The following is an 18960-nucleotide window of genomic DNA, read 5'->3' as shown; positions in this document are numbered from 1 at the left end:
CTGCACTCTAATACTGGAACCTGCACACAGACTGCTCTCTAATGCTTATGCCAGTTTATATACTGCTCTCTAATACTGAAGCCAGCTCACACACTGCTCTCTATTGTTTGAGGCAGTTTATATACTGCTCTCTAATGCTTGAGGCAGTTTATATACTGCTCTCTAATACTGGAGTCAGCTCACACACTACTCTCTATTGCTTAAGTCAGTTTATATACTGCTAATACTGGGGCCAGCTCACACACTGCTCTCTAATGCTTGAGGCAGTTTATATACTTCTCTCTAATACTGGAGCCAGCTCTCACACTGCTCTGTAATGCTTGAGCCAGTTTATATACTTCCTGTGCTCTCTAGTGGTCTCTCTGCTCTCTCCAGTGTCTCTGCTAGTCTCTCTGCTCCTTCCATCTCTACTCTCCATGCTCTCTCCAGCCCCTTCTCTAGTCTCTCTGTTCTCTCAAGCCCTCTCTCTAGTCTCCCTGCTCTTTCCAGCCCTCTCTTGAGTCTCGCTGCTCTCTTCAGCCCCCTCTCTCTAATCTCTCTGCTCTCAAGCCCTCTCTGTTCTCTCCAATCTCTTTGCTCTCTCCGGCCCCCTCTCTAGTCTCTCTCCACCCCCTCTGCTCTCTCCAGCCCTCTCTAGAGTCTCTCTGCTCTCTCCATCCCTCTCTGCTCTCTCCATCCCCCTCTGCTCTCTCCATCCCCCTCTGCTCTCTCCATCCCCCTCTGCTATCTCCATCCCTCTCTGCTCTCTCCACCCCCCTCTGCTCTCTCCACCCCCTCTGCTCTTTCCATCCCCCTCTGCTCTCTCCATCCCTCTCTGGAGTCTCTCTGCTCTCTATCCATATCTGCTCTCTCCATCCCTCTCTGGAGTCTCTCTGCTCTCTCCATCCCTCTCTGCTCTCTCCAGCCCTCTCCGGAGTCTCTCTGCTCTCTCCATCCCTCTCTGCTCTCCCCAGCCCTCTCTGGAGTTTCTCTGCTCTCTCCATTCCTCTCTGCTCTCCCCAGCCCTCTCTGGAGTCTTTCTGCTCTCTCCATCCCTCTGCTCTCTCCAGCCCTCTCTGGAGTCTCTCTGCTCTCTCCATCCCTCTCTGCTCTCTCCAGCCCTCTCTGGAGTCTCTCTGCTCTCTCCATCCCTCTCTGCTCTCCCCAGCCCTCTCTGGAGTTTCTCTGCTCTCTCCATTCCTCTCTGCTCTCTCCAGCCCTCTCTGGAGTCTCTCTGCTCTCTCCATCCCTCTCTGCTCTCCCCAGCCCTCTCTGGAGTTTCTCTGCTCTCTCCATCCCTCTCTGCTCTCCCCAGCCCTCTCTGGAGTCTCTCTGCTCTCCCAGCCCTCTCTGGAGTCTCTCTGCTCTCCCCATCCCTCTCTCTAGTCTCTCTCCAGCCCTCTCTGGAGTCTCTGCTCTCTCCAGCCCTCTCTCTCTAGTCTCTCCAGCAGCCTCTCGCTCACACCAGCAGCGATGTGATAAGTGATGGGCCAGTCCAGCACTCGTAGGGAGGCCGGTACCCCTTTCTCCAGGTCTCCCCCCGCCCAGACAGCAGCTCACCCCTCCGACACCCGCTTCCCCAACACTCCCCCCATTTACAGCAAGTCGTGATTTCCACAGAGAGGAAGAGCAGCCCGCTCCCCCTCCTGACAGTTTATGGAAGATTCCTTCCCCCCCTGCTCTGAAGTGGTATGCTCCGCTAGAAAAGGGTCTCGGGGGCTCGGAGCGGCTCAGTGTGAGCGGCGGTGCTGCTGGGAGCGGCTGTCTGTTCGTCTGTCTGTGTGTGGCTACCGGGGTCCCCTCCGCCCTCCCCCACCCTGCCAGCCTGGAACCAGCACAGCATGCAGGGTGAGTAGCCTGGGGGGCGTCACTTGTGTTGCATGGAGTAGATGGGAGGAGGGGAGAGTGAGCTGCACAGACAGAGCACCCCCAAAATCCCCCAAGGGGGGGCTGCACAACCAGCACCACAGCCTGGGGCGGCATTGCAAAATTTCATAGCTGGGCATTCCCTCATTGCTGTAAGGGTTAATGCTGATTGCTGCACCTTGTAGTTGTTTTGGGGTGTATCCCCTCCCCCCATCTGAGGGGGACCCCTAAATGCCATTCCTCCATCAGCATCTTGCTATGCCACCTGTAAGGGACAGATGGGCGCCCCCCTTTCCCCATCCAGGGGTCTGCCCCTCTCCATCTCTGTCACCTGACAGCTCCCACCCCACCCTGCTCCCCTCATGGCTATAGGTGGTGTATTGTTTGCAATGATCAAATTTTTGTATTCACTGTTTATGGATTTGCGCTTGCTAGGATGCTCAACTGGTTGTTGCATGGTGAGCTAACTAAGAGAGTCTGACCCACAGAGCTGACAATCAATGAAAAATGTACTGGCATTTCTGATTCATTATTTTATCTTCCTTCTATGAGCATTTTTTTGGTAATCAGTTGTTGATTCATTCTGTTGTTGAATGACCGTTTCTGTTAAATCTGAATTGCTTTCTTGCTCTTTAGTCCGTGTTTGACTTAGGAGCTTGCGATCTCTTTTCATGCTATGCCTTTGATCAGAGGTATAGGTTACATCCTTATGTTATGTCAGAGAGTTGCTTGCTATCCCTATACCTGTTGTGCTTGTATTATTATCAATATAGAGTTCTGTTGGCCATACACAGGCAGATATTGCCTCCAGCGCGAGGAAGGCAGCAACCTATCGTATCTCAGGCAATCGTAGAGCGCGGAAACCTAGTTGCGTTCTGCTGACTCAAGTCCTATTTCATGTGCTTTTTTAGGCTATATGAATTTTAGGTCACTTGCTTTATTATTACTATTTTTTTTTATATTATGATTGATAAGGGCATTCACAGTCAAAATAACGTTTCAGCCAATCGCCGGTCGTACTTGCCATGAAAGCTTTCAGGTGCGTGGACGACACATTATGTGGCACAGCAGGCAGGAATCTATATTTGACGTAACAGGTTCCCCCATTTCAGAAACCATCACTTCTAGATGTTATTGAAACGTGCAGACATTTTTGAAGAGATCGTTCGGAGGTTTGTGTTAGTGGTTGGAAACATAAATGAGCCCATAGCCGGCTGGAGGAAAAGATTTATGGCATTTGGCTGCCATTGTGAGCGTTCTCCTTGTTGTGTGTACGTTATCCCCTTGCTATCGTGTCTTGTGAATGAATGATTTTGCAGCGTGTGGATGGATCTTGTTCTGTGGCAACCACAGGAGCTCACACTCGGGCAAACAAGCTCTCCCCTGGCCAGCTTGACTTATTGCAACCCCCCTTTCTTCATCCCAACTCCCCTGTAAAATGCTGATGGGTATTCCAGCGGATTCAAGTTAATAGCAAGCTGCCACATTACGTGTTTGTGGTGTGCGTCTGTGTGTGATGGGTCCAGCGTTTCTGGAGGATGCAGCAGATTGAGGGTCTTGTTACAATGAAGAGAACAGATGTGCATATGAACGCATCCTCTGTGTATGTAAATTGCATTCTGTAAGGGAGGGAGTCTGGCATAGGCACCAGGCTGAGGAGCTGGCAATCGCATTACCGCTAAGGGAAGTATATAGACCGCAGAATAGCATCGCTTTGGGGTTTGAAGAATGAGAATTCTAGCAGGACAGACAGGCTGGCCTGGAACTTGTAGTTCCTGGTTTGCTGGTGGGACTCTGGCATGCCAAGACTTGTTGGAGGGTTTCGAGAAGCCAGAAATGGAAGTAAAGGGAACCCGAGGTGAGAGCGATATGGAGGCTGACATGTTTATTTCCTTTTAATTAATGTACATTGCCTGGCTGTCCCGCGGATCCTCTGCCTCTGTTTGGAATACACCATGAGTTGTTTTCAGCAGAAAGATGGCTCGATAGATCATTTCCGACAGGTCCGATCTGATTTAGATTGTGTTTTTTTTTAACAATTTTCTCATAGAAGTGAATGGAAATTGGAAAGTAAATATGCCAAGAACACTCATTTTGTATTTTCAGCAATGCAGATCAGATGTCTATGACAAATCTGACAAGATTAGCTGCATGTTTATTTCAGGTATGTGATCATAATCATCAGCAGGGCTGCCAGGTAACTGGTATTGTTCAAAAGGAGATAAATATGGCAGCTTCCATAGGTCTCCCATCTCGGATTCCTTTTAAAAATGATATTCCTTGCATAACTTGAGTCTTTGTAGCCAATAAACTGCCTCCTAAAAGGAAAAACTATAATTTTGCTTGGTCTTGGATTGGTGAAGCTATCTTCCAAATCGTATTTTGATTTGTCCACCCCTGATTTATTTTTTAAGTCTCCATCCTCCTTAACATAACACTTCTGTTGGAAGTGAAAGCTTGAGGCGTACAACCATCTATCGGTTCCTTCTGTCTCTCAAGGACTCTGGTGGTAAAATCGATGTGTTCCTAGGTCTGCACACCTGCCAAGGACCGTTACAAGGGGCTCACGTTATCCATGATAGTTTTTTTTTCCTTTTCATTTTATGTGATGGAAAAAAGCAACGGGAAGCCCCCTCCTCCCCAACAAGGGCAGAAGCAGAGCCAGGAACTACTTGGGTAGAAATCTCCCCACTGGAGGCCTTCAAAGATCTTAACAAGCCAAGAGAGAGTGATTCATCCCGCCAGACCCCACCTTTAACGGGAATATCAATTTCTGGTGGGCTAATGCTTTAAGGACTATGACATGAGGAGGAGAACGTGATGGAGGGGTAGGTGGTGACATCAGAAGTTATTATACAGTGACTCAGATGGTCAGGAGACAATGCGGGCCTTCAGCGGTTTTGGTGACCAGTGCAAGGATCACTTGAGACTGTTGTTTAGTGTATAGCATATTTTGTTTTAATCAAGCTTTGTTCATTATGTTTTTCTGTAAGGGGTGGTTTATTCTCCTGTGTCTGAAATGCCGACATTGTCTTAAGTGGAGGCATTCTTGCCTTGGAGTCCAGGGTTCTAATTCCACCCAGGACACCATCTGCATGGACTTAGTATGTTCCTCCTGTGATTTCTGTGTGTTTCTTCTAACTCCTTTGGTGTCCTTCCACAAACCAAAAACACTCTGACCAGTAGGTTTATTGGCTTCCTCTGAAGTTGGACCTATAGGCTTAGTTCACACCGAAAATTGCAATTTCTCTTCGCAAGCGATTTTTCACAGCCATGTTTGAATGACTGTTTACACATTCCCAAAAAATGCTACATGCTGCGCTTTTGTGTTTTTCAACAAAATCTGCTATGGGAACACCCTCATAGGGTTTCATTAGCCAAGCGCTTTTCAGAACGCTTTGAAAGGCGCTCTTGGTGTGAACCAGCCCTTACTGGGGTAGAAGCATTAGATCAGGAGTTCTTATGAAGGACAGTAGAGCTAGTAGAGCTAGCTGTACTTGGGTCAATAGCATCCTAATCTACCAAACAGTCATAGTCCTAGTTTTAGGTAAAACGTGGCCCCTTACATTTTTGGACTATACTGTTGACCGTAAAGTTTTTGGGGCGGTTGCCCAGTTTGGCACTACTTTAAGGGACACAGAAGGAAATCTCATAGGGACATTCCGCAAACGTGATTTGGCATTTGAACTGCTAGGTTTCAATTAGGTTTCAGTTTGAACTGAACCCTTTCGAACTGCTAGGTTTCAATTAGGTTGTAGTGCCCACACTATTTGGCCAATCACAACGGTTTGTAATGTAGAGGGTGCTGTGATGGGAGAACTGTTTCCTATGAGGTTTCCTGCTGGGTCACCTTAAAGTAGACTAGAGCAACTCAGTTTACCCCCATGCAAGTGATTAATGATTGAATCATCCATGATCACATATTGATCAGGGCAGTAGTGATCCATTAATCAGCTTGCATCACTCAAGTTCATTCAGAATGTAGTAAAAATCTGACTGAGATGCGATTGAACTACTGCCCCACACAGGCTTTGTACTGATTGATGCAGTACTAAACTATGCATCTATCAATCCCCCCCCCCCCCCCCCCATATATGTTCAGTTCTTATTTCTGACATTGTAGCCAAATGCATTTTGGGGGGTATTTGATAAACTGTCCAAAATGAGAAGCTTATCAGTCTGCTTTGTTAGGCTCCTTGGGTCACTTGCTGGTAATGCTCACCAATATAATGAACTCTGTAAGGTGCTGTAGGAATTTACAACCTTTTATTAAATTGCTATAAATTATAAGTTGTATCATTGCTCCCTTTTTTTTCAATTGAAATATTGAAGATGTGTAAAGAGGGGATTGGGGGAATCTGACATTAATTGGCACCAGTCTAGTTGCAGGACTCATGGTCACTTCCTGCTTGCGGCAACTTGTCACGTCCACTAATTCATAAGAAATAGGGGACCCGAGCAGGAAACACTTTCCACAAATGGGTATAGTAAAGTTGTGTGAGTGGATGAGGCAGCCGAAGCCCAATAGTCTGAGGCCGCTGGTGAGGGTCCTAGGGTGCAATTTTAGCGTTAGTGTTTCCCACTGGGTCCCATATTTCTTACAAATACGTGTATATGACCAAGTTGCTGCGAGCAGGGAGTGGCCATTGGTCTATGAGGTTTCCTGCTGGGTCCCCTCAACTAGACCAGCTCCCAGTGTACTCCCCAGGCTCTTTTAGCTGGGTGCTCCACCCGGCTAATTTTGAGTAGCACCCGGCTGTCATCAGCTTACTTCCTCATCCTCCTCCTATGCTGTAAGCAGAGTTGTGCCGACCCTGCATTCCCCCCTCGCACCCCACCCCGCTACTTTTTCATGCCACCCGTCAAGAAAAATATTCTGGTTAGAACACTGAGCTCCCATTAATCAGCTACTTCTAAAAACTGGTCTAAGGCTACATTATGGGACCCACTTCGGAGTGATCAGCGATGTGATTGGTTTGGCGGTTTTCTGCCAAGCGGTGTAGAAGTGTATACAATATATTTTGAGAAGGGAACTAATCCTTGAAAATCAGCTTCTGACATAATGGATTGCATGTGTAGTACAGCTAAAGAATAGAACATTAAGTAACAAAGAAAAGTTTCTTTTCCAGTACAGGAAGAGTTAAAAAGAGCTTTTCTGAGCTATTCGACCTAACTTTTGATGAATACAGTTTTGTTTTCTGAAGCGCTTAAACAGCCAAGAAACAGTGAGAGGCGGCTTGAGATAAGGTTTTACTGCAGGAAGGTTCAAATGGTCATTATTTCTGCTTTGTTTTATAGCTCAAAAGACAGTGGGGTTTTAAAACGATGGAATTTTCTTTGACATAATCTGCACAAGTTATATGATATGAGCGTTAAAGCACACCTGAAGTGCACTAAAACTTTGAATTTAAAATATGGTGGGCTAGAATAGAGTACCCGCTATCAGCAAAGCGCTGAAATGCTGCCGGAAAGAGCCAGAGTGTGAATAGGCCCCTAGGGTCAGTGACCATAACAAGTCATTGGTGTACACAGGGCTGTGGAGTCGGAGTAATTTTGGGTACCTGGAGTCGGAGGTTTTTATAAAGTGAGGAGTTGGAGTCGGATGATTTTTTAAACCAAATCCATAGCTTTTGTAAAAATTAGACTAAGGAGTCCAGGAGTTGGAGCAATTTTGGGTACCTGGAGTCAGTCGGTGGTTTCATAAACTGAGGAGTCGGAAGATTTTTGTACAGACTCCACAGCCCTGGATGTAAAGCACCACTGATGTACTACAGTTTTATATATAACTAGTAAAAAGTCCCGCCCGTTAAAAAATGGGTGCTAGGCCACGGCTGCTAAACCCCAGCAACGCGCATACCGATGCACCCTGCTCACCCGTCTCCCACCGCTGTCCGAAGTATATGCACACAGGGAGATGTTGCTTGCTTGGCTGTTGGAAAAAGCTGATATTTCCCACAATGCAATGAGGTTCTCAGACAGCAAACTGTCAAGTCTGGAAGCGGACACACACACAGGGACAGGACACAGAGACACGGGTTTTATTATATAGAATAGACTAGTTGATTTCAAAAGCACTTACTAAGTGGCGGTTAGTCAATCCAACTGCCAGAATAGGGGTGCAAGCGAGAAGAGGATGGCTGGCTTCCTTATATAGATTATTTACCATAGAGTGCATTTCTAAAGAATAAAGGAATTACTGAGACTCCCCCATGAGGAGATAGACTAGTCCAAAACCTGTCAGATTTTACTGCCTACTGGAAGCAACAGGACTTTCGTAGACAAGTAATTTATGGTGCATTTTATTCCAGGAGAAATGTACTACTTAGGTATATATATATTTTAAATGGTAAAGTGTTCCTGTTTTCTAGGGCTGTTCAGCCAATGGCTTTGTTAGATGCTGATGACATCACTGTGGAATGAAGGTGAAATTGGGGCACCGCCTCAGGGGTTTATTTTGGAAGAAAAGAAAGTAGTAGAGATCTTGCATGTAACAGTCAGCCAGCTGGAGCCACATTGCCCGGGGCAGTTCTGATCACTTTCCGCAGTGTTTCTTGCTTCCACAATGAGGGCCATTGTTGTAGATGGGTTCATTGTGTGTGCGGATTTGACATGTAATGTCTGTGGATCAGCTGGTGCGGTCTGGCTGAGAGAATATGGATAAACTGCTGCTGTCACACACTGAGATTTGTAACTGCAACATATCTCTTGTAAATCTCTGGCACAGCTGCTGCTAAATAGGAAACACCAGCAGCGCCAAGTCCCCCAGATTTGTATGGTAACTGCTACTGCTGCAGATGTACTGATACAAATAGGAGTAGCAGCTATGATACAGGTCTAGAGGGCTTCAGGTTGCTGCTGGTGTCACATACTTAGCAGCAGCTTCAATAGGTAACATTACCAGCTGCTGAGATTAACAAAAGATATAGTGGCTGCTGCAAATCTCTGTATGGAATTATATTGCCTGTAATGTGGATTTATCAGTGATATCTAGGGGAGTGCATATGGGACTGGCTGGTGCTGCCTGGGGTAGTGCATATGGACTGGCTGCTGCCTGGGGTAGTGCATATGGACTGGCTGCTGCCTGGGGTAGTGCATATGGACTGGCTGGTGCTGCCTGGGGTAGTGCATATGGATTTGCTGGTGCTGCCTGGGGTAGTGCATATGGATTTGCTGGTGCTGCCTGGGGAGTGCATATGGACTGGCTGGTGCTGCCTGGGGTAGTGCATATGGACTGGCTGGTGCTGCCTGGGGTAGTGCATATGGACTGGCTGGTGCTGCCTGGGGTAGTGCATATGGATTTGCTGGTGCTGCCTGGGGTAGTGCATATGGATTTGCTGGTGCTGCCTGGGGTAGTGCATATGGATTTGCTGGTGCTGCCTGGGGTAGTGCATATGGATTTGCTGGTGCTGCCTGGGGTAGTGCATATGGACTGGCTGGTGCTGCCTGGGGTAGTGCATATGGACTGGCTGGTGCTGCCTGGGGTAGTGCATATGGACTGCCTGGTGCTGCCTGGGGTAGTGCATATGGACTGGCTGGTGCTGCCTGGGGTAGTGCATATGGACTGGCTGGTGCTGCCTGGGGTAGTGCATATGGACTGGCTGGTGCTGCCTGGGGTAGTGCATATTGATCGGCTGGTGCTGCCTGGGGTAGTGCATATGGACTGGCTGGTGCTGCCTGGGGTAGTGCATATGGACTGGCTGGTACTGCCTGGGGTAGTGAATATGGATTTGCTGGTGCTGCCTGGGGTAGTGCATATTGATCGGCTGGTGCTGCCTGGGGTAGTGCATATTGATCGGCTGGTGCTGCCTGGGGTAGTGCATATTGATCGGCTGGTGCTGCCTGGGGTAGTGCATATTGATCGGCTGGTGCTGCCTGGGGTAGTGCATATTGATCGGCTGGTGCTGCCTGGGGTAGTGCATATTGATCGGCTGGTGCTGCCTGGGGTAGTGCATATTGATCGGCTGGTGCTGCCTGGGGAGTGCATATGGATCGGCTGGTGCTGCCTGGGGAGTGCATATGGATCGGCTGGTGCTGCCTGGAGAGTGCATATGGATCGGCTGGTGCTGCCTGGAGAGTGCATATGGATCGGCTGGTGCTGCCTGGAGAGTGCATATGGATCGGCTGGTGCTGCCTGGAGAGTGCATATGGATCGGCTGGTGCTGCCTGGAGAGTGCATATGGATCGGCTGGTGCTGCCTGGAGAGTGCATATGGATCGGCTGGTGCTGCCTGGAGAGTGCATATGGATCGGCTGGTGCTGCCTGGAGAGTGCATATGGATCGGCTGGTGCTGCCTGGAGAGTGCATATGGATCGGCTGGTGCTGCCTGGAGAGTGCATATGGATCGGCTGGTGCTGCCTGGAGAGTGCATATGGATCGGCTGGTGCTGCCTGGAGAGTGCATATGGATCGGCTGGTGCTGCCTGGAGAGTGCATATGGATCGGCTGGTGCTGCCTGGAGAGTGCATATGGATCGGCTGGTGCTGCCTGGAGAGTGCATATGGATCGGCTGGTGCTGCCTGGAGAGTGCATGATCGGCTGGTGCTGCCTGGAGAGTGCATATGGATCGGCTGGTGCTGCCTGGAGAGTGCATATGGATCGGCTAGTGCATATGGATTTGCTGGTGCTGCCTGGGGTAGTGCATATGGATTTGCTGGTGCTGCCTGGGGTAGTGCATATGGATTTGCTGGTGCTGCCTGGGGTAGTGCATATGGATTTGCTGGTGCTGCCTGGGGTAGTGCATATGGATTTGCTGGTGCTGCCTGGGGTAGTGCATATGGATTTGCTGGTGCTGCCTGGGGTAGTGCATATGGATTTGCTGGTGCTGCCTGGGGTAGTGCATATGGATTTGCTGGTGCTGCCTGGGGTAGTGCATATGGACTGGCTGGTGCTGCCTGGAGAGTGCATATGGACTGGCTGGTGCTGCCTGGGGAAGTGAATAAATACTGACTGGTGCTGTCTGGGGAGTGCATATGGACAGGCTGGTGCTGCTTGGGGGAGTGCAAAAACATACAGATAAGTGAATTAGCTTCCCCCTAGACTGCGATACATACACTACACGATACATACACTACACGATACATATATAGACATATGACTATGGTTGGAATTAGATTGTGAGCCCCTGCATATTGATCGGCTGGTGCTGTGCATATTGATCGGCTGGTGCTGCCTGGGGTAGTGCATATTGATCGGCTGGTGCTGCCTGGGGAGTGCATATGGATCGGCTGGTGCTGCCTGGGGAGTGCATATGGATCGGCTGGTGCTGCCTGGGGAGTGCATATGGATCGGCTGGTGCTGCCTGGGGAGTGCATATGGATCGGCTGGTGCTGCCTGGGGAGTGCATATGGATCGGCTGGTGCTGCCTGGGGAGTGCATATGGATCGGCTGGTGCTGCCTGGGGAGTGCATATGGATCGGCTGGTGCTGCCTGGGGAGTGCATATGGATCGGCTGGTGCTGCCTGGAGAGTGCATATGGATCGGCTGGTGCTGCCTGGAGAGTGCATATGGATCGGCTGGTGCTGCCTGGGGAAGTGAATAAATACTGACTGGTGCTGTCTGGGGAGTGCATATGGACAGGCTGGTGCTGCTTGGGGGAGTGCAAAAACATACAGATAAGTGAATTGGCTTCCCCCTAGACTGCGATACATACACTACACGATACATACACTACACGATACATATATAGACATATGACTATGGTTGGGATTAGATTGTGAGCCCCTCTGAGGGACAATTAAGTGACAAGACAATATACTCTGTACAGCATTGTGGAAGATGTAGGGGTCATATAAATATGTGCTGGCTGGTGTTGCCTGGAGGGGTGTGCATATGGATCGGCTGGTGCTGCCTGGAGGGGTGCACATGGATCAGCTGGTGCTGCCTGGAGGAGAGCATATGAATAGATTGGTGCTGCCTGAATGAGTGCATATGGATTGGCTGGTGCTGTCTGGGAGAGTGTATATGGACCTATTGGTGCTGCCTGGGGGAGTGCGTATGGACTGGCTAGTGCTGCATGGGGGAGTCCATACGGATTGGCTGATGCTGACTGAGGGAGTGTATATGGAATGGCTGATTCTTCTGAAGGAAGTGGATCTGGAATGACTGGTGATGCCTAGGACAGTGTATATAGATGGATTAGTGCTGCCTATGGTAGTGGACATTGATGAAACTGAGCTGCCTGAAGGAGTGGAAATGGATTGGAGCTGCCGAGATGAGTCTAAATGGATGGGATTAGTCCTCTCTTGAAGAGTAAAATAGAATGTATTAGTCCTCCCTGGAGGAGTGGGAATGGAATGGTCCTCCCTGGAGGAGTGGGAATGGAATGGTCCTCCCTGGGGGAGTGGGAATGGAATGGTCCTCCCTGGGGGAGTGGGAATGGAATGGTCCTCCCTGGGGGAGTGGGAATGGAATGGTCCTCCCTGGGGGAGTGGAAATGGAACGGACTGGTCCTCCCTGGGGGAGTGGAAATGGAACGGACTGGTCCTCCCTGGGGGAGTGGAAATGGAACGGACTGGTCCTCCCAGGGGGAGTGGAAATGGAACGGACTGGTCCTCCCAGGGGGAGTGGAAATGGAACGGACTGGTCCTCCCAGGGGGAGTGGAAATGGAACGGACTGGTCCTCCCAGGGGGAGTGGAAATGGAACGGACTGGTCCTCCCAGGGGGAGTGGAAATGGAACGGACTGGTCCTCCCAGGGGGAGTGGAAATGGAACGGACTGGTCCTCCCAGGGGGAGTGGAAATGGAACGGACTGGTCCTCCCAGGGGGAGTGGAAATGGAACGGACTGGTCCTCCCAGGGGGAGTGGAAATGGAACGGACTGGTCCTCCCAGGGGGAGTGGAAATGGAACGGACTGGTCCTCCCAGGGGGAGTGGAAATGGAACGGACTGGTCCTCCCAGGGGGAGTGGAAATGGAACGGACTGGTCCTCCCAGGGGGAGTGGAAATGGAACGGACTGGTCCTCCCAGGGGGAGTGGAAATGGAACGGACTGGTCCTCCCAGGGGGAGTGGAAATGGAACGGACTGGTCCTCCCAGGGGGAGTGGAAATGGAACGGACTGGTCCTCCCAGGGGGAGTGGAAATGGAACGGACTGGTCCTCCCAGGGGGAGTGGAAATGGAACGGACTGGTCCTCCCAGGGGGAGTGGAAATGGAACGGACTGGTCCTCCCAGGGGGAGTGGAAATGGAACGGACTGGTCCTCCCAGGGGGAGTGGAAATGGAACGGACTGGTCCTCCCAGGGGGAGTGGAAATGGAACGGACTGGTCCTCCCAGGGGGAGTGGAAATGGAACGGACTGGTCCTCCCAGGGGGAGTGGAAATGGAACGGACTGGTCCTCCCAGGGGGAGTGGAAATGGAACGGACTGGTCCTCCCAGGGGGAGTGGAAATGGAACGGACTGGTCCTCCCAGGGGGAGTGGAAATGGAACGGACTGGTCCTCCCAGGGGGAGTGGAAATGGAACGGACTGGTCCTCCCAGGGGGAGTGGAAATGGAACGGACTGGTCCTCCCAGGGGGAGTGGAAATGGAACGGACTGGTCCTCCCAGGGGGAGTGGAAATGGAACGGACTGGTCCTCCCAGGGGGAGTGGAAATGGAACGGACTGGTCCTCCCAGGGGGAGTGGAAATGGAACGGACTGGTCCTCCCAGGGGGAGTGGAAATGGAACGGACTGGTCCTCCCAGGGGGAGTGGAAATGGAACGGACTGGTCCTCCCAGGGGGAGTGGAAATGGAACGGACTGGTCCTCCCAGGGGGAGTGGAAATGGAACGGACTGGTCCTCCCAGGGGGAGTGGAAATGGAACGGACTGGTCCTCCCAGGGGGAGTGGAAATGGAACGGACTGGTCCTCCCAGGGGGAGTGGAAATGGAACGGACTGGTCCTCCCAGGGGGAGTGGAAATGGAACGGACTGGTCCTCCCAGGGGGAGTGGAAATGGAACGGACTGGTCCTCCCAGGGGGAGTGGAAATGGAACGGACTGGTCCTCCCAGGGGGAGTGGAAATGGAACGGACTGGTCCTCCCAGGGGGAGTGGAAATGGAACGGACTGGTCCTCCCTGGGGGAGTGGAAATGGAACGGACTGGTCCTCCCAGGGGGAGTGGAAATGGAACGGACTGGTCCTCCCTGGGGGAGTGGAAATGGAACGGACTGGTCCTCCCTGGGGGAGTGGAAATGGAACGGACTGGTCCTCCCTGGGGGAGTGGAAATGGAACGGACTGGTCCTCCCTGGGGGAGTGGAAATGGAACGGACTGGTCCTCCCAGGGGGAGTGGAAATGGAACGGACTGGTCCTCCCAGGGGGAGTGGAAATGGAACGGACTGGTCCTCCCAGGGGGAGTGGAAATGGAACGGACTGGTCCTCCCAGGGGGAGTGGAAATGGAACGGACTGGTCCTCCCAGGGGGAGTGGAAATGGAACGGACTGGTCCTCCCAGGGGGAGTGGAAATGGAACGGACTGGTCCTCCCAGGGGGAGTGGAAATGGAACGGACTGGTCCTCCCAGGGGGAGTGGAAATGGAACGGACTGGTCCTCCCAGGGGGAGTGGAAATGGAACGGACTGGTCCTCCCAGGGGGAGTGGAAATGGAACGGACTGGTCCTCCCAGGGGGAGTGGAAATGGAACGGACTGGTCCTCCCAGGGGGAGTGGAAATGGAACGGACTGGTCCTCCCAGGGGGAGTGGAAATGGAACGGACTGGTCCTCCCAGGGGGAGTGGAAATGGAACGGACTGGTCCTCCCAGGGGGAGTGGAAATGGAACGGACTGGTCCTCCCAGGGGGAGTGGAAATGGAACGGACTGGTCCTCCCAGGGGGAGTGGAAATGGAACGGACTGGTCCTCCCAGGGGGAGTGGAAATGGAACGGACTGGTCCTCCCAGGGGGAGTGGAAATGGAACGGACTGGTCCTCCCAGGGGGAGTGGAAATGGAACGGACTGGTCCTCCCAGGGGGAGTGGAAATGGAACGGACTGGTCCTCCCAGGGGGAGTGGAAATGGAACGGACTGGTCCTCCCAGGGGGAGTGGAAATGGAACGGACTGGTCCTCCCAGGGGGAGTGGAAATGGAACGGACTGGTCCTCCCAGGGGGAGTGGAAATGGAACGGACTGGTCCTCCCAGGGGGAGTGGAAATGGAACGGACTGGTCCTCCCAGGGGGAGTGGAAATGGAACGGACTGGTCCTCCTCCCTGGAGGAGTGGGAATGGAATGGATTGGTGCTCCTTGTGAGGAATGGAACTTGATGGCTTGGTGATCCCTTGAGGGACTGGAAATGAGTATAGACTAAGAGCCCTCCAAAACTATAAGTAGCATAATTGGCTCCCTCCAAAATTGCTCTAGGCTGTGGTAGGTACATTATAACCCCTGCCAATAGACAGACAGTGATGCGACTGCTTTATAATTCGCTGTAAAGCAAACCACCACATGTATGATCTGTAAAGCTTAAGCATGAATTGGTTAATTGTGATCATTTCCAGTCAATGGTTTTATCGAATGGAGGAGCCGGTGGGTTTGAAGGGTTTGAGTCTGATTTTGCAATGTTTCATCATAGACATTGTAAGATGATCGCATAAAAAATCCGTCTGTGTGTGTTGCTAGCATTGGAGGCTAATAGTATAAACGAGCAGCTGAGCCTCACAACGGTAATGACAGAGGTTTTCGGATTCTGGCAACTGCCTTTACATGACTAGAGCTTTTTAAAGTCCTGTATGAATATCTCTTGGAAGACAGACAGCCCAGCCAGCCTCAGACATAACATGAGAGGAAATAGAAGACAAGTAACATGATTCTGTGGAGTGTAGGGGAGAGATTATGGGAAACTGGGCTGAAAATGGGCAATTCCTTTAAAGGGGACCTAAACTGAGAAGGATATGGATTTTTCCTTTTAAAGCGATATGGTCACCATACAAATCAAATTTCAACAGCAACTGTTCTGAGTGTATTAAGTAATAAAGATGCTAATCCTGCATTCAAAACTTGCAAAACTTTTTCTGCTGTTATGGTTTGGAGTTATCACATACTTTAGGAGCACTGGCCCTAGTGCCAAAAAGTGCCAAAGAGTTTAATGCTGGGAGTTCTTTTTATCTATAATATAATTCCTCCTCTTCCATTTATTTCCCTGCCTAGCTGCTTATCAGAAACACCCTCTGATTACTTGTGTTTACAAGCAAGGCTGAGGTGACTCAGTGATTGGATGTGTAAATAAGACAGAGCACTTCCTAGTATACACCTCAGTGGGAGTGTCTGAAGACTCTGGGAGGAGGGCATCTAATGAATACACAATAAGCAAGAGAACGGAGGGGGGAAAACAAGTGTCAGGGAGGATATGATGTCAACATTAGCTTGGCAAGATGGCCACTGCCTAGAATAGGATTTTCTGCTTTTCCTTTATAAAATTCACAGGAATCATTACATGGATAGCACAATACATCTGTTATGCAAGTAGAAGTAGTATTTATCTACTTATATATGTGTTTTTTATTTCTAGGTTAGCATGGGTGTCGCTTGTTCTTTAAAATAATACCAGTTGCCTGACTCTCCTGCTGATCCTGTGTCTCTAATATTTTCAGCCACAGCCCCTCAACAAGCATGCAGATCAGATGCTCTGACTGAAGTCAGACTGGATTACTTGCATGCTTGTTTCAGGTGTGTGATTCAGCCACTACTGCGGCCAGAGATCAGCAGGACTGCCAGGCAACTGGTATTGTTTAAAATGCAACATCCATATTCCTCTGCTTAGGTGCAAATTAAATTGGAAGAAGCCAAGTCATAGCAGCAACAAGGTTTAAAGAGGCCCTGTAGTGACATATAGCAGAATACAGTAAATTATTCAGGATACCCACTTTTTAGAGTCATTTTCATGGTTTCAGCATCAGAACTACTATATAATCTTTATTGTATGTAACCCTGCCCTCCCAGTGATGTCACAGCCTAGGCTGATTAGCTATGCAGATTTCTACTACCAGAGCGTTCTGGGAGACGAGGGATGATGTCTATTGATTTTAGAACTCTCAGGAAACAAACATTCCACAGAGATCACCTGACAGAACTAAAAATGTCACCACCTGTGATAAATTTTAGAATGTAAATTGGGGTGAGGAAAGATTTTGCAGTGTGCAAACGCTGACTAAATAATTTATAAATTAATATGGAAGGAACATCGCAATCTCAAATCTCCATTGTTCCCGTGGGTTTACCCCCATTGACTTTCATTATCCTAGTGCTTTTGGAGTTGCCGGCGATTCCAAAGCGTGGCTAAAAGCACTCTAGTGGGCCATAGCCCTCCCCTCAGGCTGTGTTCCGCTACTTTGGGAAACTGACTTATCTGTTGCTGACTTGAGTTCGGGTTTAATTTTGAGGTGGCCGTTGGAAGCTGTCTCTACCAAGAATCAAGCTTGTATGTGTACATGTGTCCCCCTGAGCTCATTTACAGGGACCCTGATCAAACAAACAAACAAAGAACATTTATATCGCGCTTTTCTCCTGGCGGACTCAAAGCACCAGAGCTGCAGCCACTAGGACGCGCTCTATAGGCAATCGTAGTGTTAGGGAGACTTGCCCAAGGTCTCCTACTGAATAGGTGCTGGCTTACTTGAACAGGCAGAGCTGAGATTCGAACCCAGGTCGTCTGCATCAGAGGCAGAGCCCTTAACCATTACACTATCCAGCCCTTAACCATTACACTATCAGTGATTTAAAAATGAAATCGGGACTTACCTGGGGCTTCCTGCAGCCCACCGTAGCCCGTGAGGTCCCTTGGTGTCCTCTGGGTCCCTTCCGTGGTCCCGCTGGCGGCTTCGTGGTCGCGCTTGTGCAGTACAGAGATCCGGCTGTCCATGACCTGTGGCGTCATCACGCCTGTCGCCATAAGGTCCTGCGCAGGTGCAGTAAAAGACTATCATGCATGCGCAGGACCCTTACGGCAATGCGCATGATGATGCTACAGGTGATGGATGGCCGGGTGTCTGTACTGCGCATGCGCAACTTTTGCTAACGTCGCGCACCAACCGGAGCCGCCAGAGGACATTGAGGGACCTTGCGGGCTATGAGGGGCTGGAGGAAGCCCCAGGTGAGTCCCGATTTCATTTTTTTAATCACTGCTCAGGGTCCCTTTAAGGCCCCGTTCACATCTGAGAGGGAATCGTGCGATTCCCGCTCACCGCAAACTACTAGCGGTTTTTAAAACCGCTAAGCACATGTTATCGTATGGCAGTGTTTTCACTGCTGCAATCGGGTGTTTTGCGATTAACAATAATCACAAACGCGTTACCTGCAGCGTTTTGGAGCAATCACAATTAGCATGTATAGAGCCGCTAATCGCAATCGCTCCTAAAACGCTACTGTGTCCAGTGATTTTTCTGGGTTAATCGCGGCAAAATCACTCCCGCAAAACGCTAGTGGTAATAGCTATTTTATCGTTTTGCGATTTTAGGTGTGAACAGGGCCTAAAGGAGCACTATGATGCAAATGGAAACAGTTTATGTATATGTAAATATAAAAGGTTTAATTTGTCATTTGTTTCAGAGTAAAATGCTGTCACTTACAGTAAATGGTTTTAATCTGATGTCTCTTACCTGTTACGGGCATTTAACAGGACTTACAGTAACGATTCCTGTATTGGCAAGGAGATCTACAAAGATATTAGACGGCCTCCCTACTGGCTCGCGTATTGTTTTGGCAGGTGGGCTGAGCCTCTGCTGTTCAGTTAGTGCTTTTATTAACTGTAAGACCCCCCCCCCCCCCCACGAGAAGATGGACTAGTCCAAAACCGGATCTGTCATATTTTTAAGACCTATTGTAAGTGACAGCTGTCTAGAAAGTCATATATAAAGCATTAACTTCTCCATATGTGCACATGTATTTTAAAGTTTACAGTTTTTCGGCATAGTGCCCCTTTAAAGATCTAGGACACTGGAAACTGAAGTCAAGGTGGTTCTAAGGATTAGGTGGTGGTTTCTGAAGAGCCCATTTAAAGGGCACTTAAAGTGAGAGGGATATGGAGGCTTCCATATTTTTTTCTTTTAAATAACACCAGTTGCCTGTCTGTCCTGCTGATCTTTTGCATTAGTAGTATCCTGAACCACACACCTGAAAAAGAGGATGGCAAATCCAGTCAAACATCTGCATGCTT

General features: G+C 49.9%; 1 protein-coding gene across 1 annotated transcript in view; it reads left to right on the top strand.

The window, feature by feature from the left end:
• Positions 1–1755: 1755 nt before the first annotated feature.
• The window catches only part of LOC137527485 (plexin-A3-like), a 267378-nt gene continuing 250173 nt past the window's right edge, over positions 1756–18960 (top strand). The window contains exon 1 of the mRNA XM_068248001.1: positions 1756–1827. The gene's annotated coding sequence lies outside the window, so the exon portion shown is untranslated. The remainder of the gene's footprint in view (positions 1828–18960) is intronic.

The sequence above is a fragment of the Hyperolius riggenbachi genome, chromosome 8, assembly GCF_040937935.1.
Source record: "Hyperolius riggenbachi isolate aHypRig1 chromosome 8, aHypRig1.pri, whole genome shotgun sequence".
NCBI lineage: Eukaryota > Metazoa > Chordata > Amphibia > Anura > Hyperoliidae > Hyperolius > Hyperolius riggenbachi.
This window is presented reverse-complemented; position numbering and strand designations above follow the sequence as displayed.